A 5,000-nucleotide genomic window follows, 5' to 3' on the forward strand; every position below is an offset into this window, starting at 1 on the left:
ATGCTACGATGTGTATATATATATATATGTGTGTGTGTGTGTGTGTGTGTGTGTGTGTGTGTGTGTGTGTGTGTGTGTGTGTGTATTACGTAAACAAACGTATATACGCACACGATTATATTTAAAACCGGTCGTCTGGTATATTGAATATTAAAATAGTGTAACTTCAAATCGTGGATTGAAAAAAAATCAATAATGTAATTAAATTAATAGTGTAATAATATAATACAAATTTTGGCCTCGGCGAAATTTAAATGAGAAACCTTAGTGCCTGTAGGAAATCGCAAAAAAAATTTTACTAAGTTAATTAAAGCTCTGTCATCACCATCGCATTACAATCAATGATAATAAAAATGATAAATGAATGGAAGTAATTAAGTAAATAATAAAAGAATAATAAAAATAATAATAAAATCATAACAAAGAATAAAATAAAATGAAATAAAACAAATCCATTCTGGTATTCGATGTCTTTAAAAACACATTTTGGTGGACTGTAAATACGCGATATCTATATAACACATGTTAGGCAATTGTAAAAGGAGCTTTTATGATGTACAATAAAAAATCGAAATTGCGAGGTATATTGTGGGTTAAATTGCATTGTGGAAAAACAATCAAATGGCTCAAAAAGGTGCATTTAAAAGTAGCGGTTGCAAAAAGACAATGAAAATAAAATAAAAATAAAATAACAAAAGTTTGTAAACAATCGAAGGTTTTCTTGACGGTCGAAAAATGTAAAATGTAAAATATCAAGTTTAATTTGGTTACCGCTTATCATTGTTTTTAATTCTTCGATCGTTCGTTCAGTTTCCATAACTTAAAATCCGCTCTGAATGGTGTACTTCCATTTAGAGTAATCAGCTGAAATACCTTGCTACTTTCTTAAGGACTTCCAAGGCCTGTCACTGATTTTGCCGGTAACAAAACTTGGATTAAGAATCCAGAAAGCACAGCCCCTAAACAGCCCCTAAAAATCACAAGAAACCGTCTTTGATGTCCTTTTATTCTTAGTTTTATTGTGTTGTAATCTCGTTTCATCATAGACTTGGCATTGTGCAGACGACGCTAAAATTCCAACCATGCTGAGAATACGCCCAGAGAGAAGGGGAAAAGAGAGAGAAAGACACAGAAAGAAAGAGAGGAAGAGAAAAAGAGAGAGAGAGAAAAAGAGGAGAGAGAGAAAAAGAGAGAGAGAGAAAAAGAGAGAGAGAGAAAAAGAGAGAGAGAAAAAGAAAGATAAATATATATATAGAGAGAAAAATACAGAGAGCGGGAGAGGGACAGAAAGAGGGAGAGAGAGAAAGCTTATATCTTATTAACAATATTGTTTATTCCATCCAGATTTCCATTCCTACAGCGTATGTTCAGAACCAAAACTGAGGAGACTGTCGCATCATTAGAGTATTGTTGTTAAGCCAAATTCTACTGCCAATTGTCTTGGTCGGTGATGCTTTTTCGTTTCCTTAAAAACAATTTTGTTCAGCTCAACGCCAGACTTCACTTTTAATCCTCTTGCTTCTTCCCTATGTTCTTAGTTTCCCAGTGAAATTGCAGCAACATACTCAAACGATAAGCTGTGTACAGTTTAATCATAGCATTTAAATATGCTATGAGTTTGTTGTTTGTTTAGCACAGGTGTGTTCTAGTTTCTCGCGACGGATGTCAACCAGTCAGTCATATCGAGTTCGCTGTTTATTGTTCTTTTCATTAAGCTCACAAGAACTTTTCCCCACAACATGATTTTCCTGTATCAATAACTGACTATCAGATCTCTCCTAGATGATTTTATTTTCCAGTTCGATAGTTTTGCAACAAGTGTTTGGGGAATTTCGCTGGTTATCTTATATATTTCCGGAGACACGTTTGTACAGCAGTCACATCGTGGTTTATTTAAGCAGACAAAATGGCGGTGTTCCTGTTTATTTAGATTCTCGATGGCCGCCACACACGAATAGCTTCCGACCATCCAAAGGAGTCATATCTACAGCCCTGATTATATAACCTTTCATGCTGCCAAATACAGTTCTGTGGAAATAATGTAAATTTTCGGTTGATGGTCTTGTGTTCTTGCAGTTTCTTACGATGAGAAAACTTTTTACTTGCCGCTCATTGTTCATATCACTCCGTACAATGTGTGTGCGTATGTGTGTGTATGTGTGTGTACGTGTGAATGTACATTTATATGTATATATGTATGCATGTACATATGTATGTATGCGTGTATGTATGTGTATATATATATATATATATATATATATATATATATATATATATATATATATATATATATATATATATTGAATCGTGGCAAGGTATGGACGGTTTTCGGAGGACCGGAGAGATTATGTGTGGGTGGAGAATTATACGAGGTATAGTACTATACAGAATACCGAAAGGATCTTCACCTCTTACATCACACCTTTCTTCCTACTTTAACGCCGATGTGGTATAATTTCCTGTGAGAGAAATAATTTTGCGGTTGAGGATAGCTTTGTATTGTAATTTATACACATATAAAGCTTGAAACACGTGTACCGCGGAATCCTTTGTAGTTTTGATGTTATTTTTTGGATTTACAATTTATATATATATATATATATATATATAATGTACATATGTATGTGGAGGCGTAATGGCCCAGTGGTTAGAGCAGCAGACTCGCAGTCGTAGGATCGTGGTTTCGATTCCCAGACCGGGTGTTGTGAGTGTTTATTGAGCAAAAGCACCTAAAGCTCCACGAGGCTCCGGCAGGGGATGGTGGCGAACTCTGCTGAAATTTTTCACCACAACTTTCTCTCACTCTTTTTTTCCCTTTTCTGTTGTACCTGTATTTCAAAGGGCTAGCCTTGTCACACGCTGTCTCCCCGTCTTGAGATGCCACATCTTTTCGATTAGCATATCTTTATTTTCTGAGCTTATCAAATTCTTTTGCCGAGATATTATGATCACATGACATGCTCATGTCAACAATCAATAAACAGATTTTATTGTTTTCCTCTTTCACAACAATATCTGGTTTATTAGCTTTGATGGTCCGGTCTGTACGAACTGGAAAGTTCCGAAGAATCGTTACATTTTCTCCCTCACTTTCAGCCTCAGGGTGGTAATTGTATCATTTGTCAGCAGTTTTGATTTTATAATGCCGACATATTATCCAGTGTAGACATTGGCCAACTCTGTCATGTCTTGATTTATATTCTATAAGTGCTAAAACCTTACGCCCAGAGATTAGGTGGTCCACTGTTTCAATCTCATCATTGAAGTATCGGTAATTTGGGTCTACGCTATTTTTCATCACGTTGGCTTGGTAGTTCCGGGTCAGTAAGCTCTGATCTTGAACAGCCACGATAAAGCCTTCGCTCTCTGCCTTTAGCCTTGAGATCCGTAGCCACTGTTAGCTATGCTTCTGGTCTACATCAGCTTGTTTGCTACGGGCCACATATTTGCCATGCAGAGGTGTTTGTTCCCACCTATCAGCCAAATTGTTCAAACGCTTTTTGCTCTGCCGTTGATTTCACCTTCTTTGCTACAACAGTTGCCGCACTGATGCAATGAGAACATAGCATCGACCCCAGTTACTCAGCTGGGTACTTATTTCATCGACTCCCGACAGGATGAAATGCTAATTCGACCTCGATGGAATTTGAACTCAGAACGTAAAAACAGGCAAAATGCTTAGCAGCATTTTGCCCGGCATGCCAACGATTCTGGCAGCTCACCACTTTGATAACAATAATAATAATAATGATAATAATAATAATAATAATAATAATAATAATAATAATAATAATAATAATAATAATAATAATATGGGCACAGCACACATCCTACGCAAAACACTTTCAATACAGTAACCATAAGAGCATCACAGAAAACCACAGCACGTACCCAAGGTGCCACAGAGCTGCGCTCGGTAGTGAAGTGGAAAGCACGTTATAAAAATAAAACTACTGAACAATAATAATATTAATAATAATAATAATAATAATAATAATAATAATAATAATCCTTTTCTATTATAGGCACAAGACCTGATATTTGGGGAAGGGGGGAAGTTGGTCACATCTTCCATAGTACTCAACTGGTACTAGATTTATCGACCCCGGAAGGATCAAAGGCAAAGTCGACCTCGGCGGGATTTGAACTCAGAACGTAGACATACTGCTAAGCATTTCGTCCAGCGTGCTCACGATTCTGCCAGCTCACTGCCTTGCTATCAATAATAAAAATATTAATGATGATGATGATGATGATGATGATGATGATGATGATGATAATAATAAAATTCATAATGATGATGATATTGAGAGCGAGAAAATTAGAGAGAGAGAGAGAGAGAAGTGGGGGGGAGTGGTAGAGAGAGAGAGAGGGGGGAAGAGATAGCTAGAGAGAGAAAGAGAGAATACGACAGATGGAAGAAGAATCTTTGAACAGACAATAACCAATCAATATTTGAAATAATTAAAGTCAGTGATTGATCAACACAGTTTCCATCTCGTCTCCTTTATTGATTGGACGAGGACGAAGCAACTGCAATCGCCGCCGCCGCCGTCGTCGTAGAAGATCAGGGCAAAAGAGAACACCTCCGCGGAACTATTGAGAAATCTGCAGTTACTCTATCCAGATGCCAAGTTCAGGTTTATACCTGTAATTATTGGGACCCCTGTGATATGTAGCACGCTGCCTATAATACCAATCTTGAGAAATTAGGCTTCTCAAAACCAGAAAGGAGAAAGCTGATTCGAAGACGACAGATCCAATCCATCACTGGAACTGCAAATATCTGTAAAACTTTCCAGAAGTTTATCATTTAAATATATATGAGCATGTCTAGATGTATAACTATATGCATGAGAATATATACATAAAGCAAAACATACAAATCTACACATATACATGCATACATACAAAAATACACTGTTGTTGATGCTGAATTTCCAATGAAGAAGCCTTGGATCTAGGTTAGAAACTAGCTCCTTATTCTCCAGACCTTCCTC

General features: G+C 36.7%; 1 long non-coding RNA gene across 1 annotated transcript in view; it reads right to left on the bottom strand.

Moving 5' to 3' along the window:
- The window catches only part of LOC149130805 (uncharacterized), a 64,575-nt gene that overhangs the window by 9,056 nt on the left and 50,519 nt on the right, over positions 1-5,000 (bottom strand). The window lies entirely within an intron of this gene.

Source organism: Octopus bimaculoides, chromosome 27, assembly GCF_046866305.1.
Source record: "Octopus bimaculoides isolate indiv1 chromosome 27, ASM4686630v1, whole genome shotgun sequence".
Taxonomy (NCBI): Eukaryota; Metazoa; Mollusca; class Cephalopoda; order Octopoda; family Octopodidae; genus Octopus; species Octopus bimaculoides.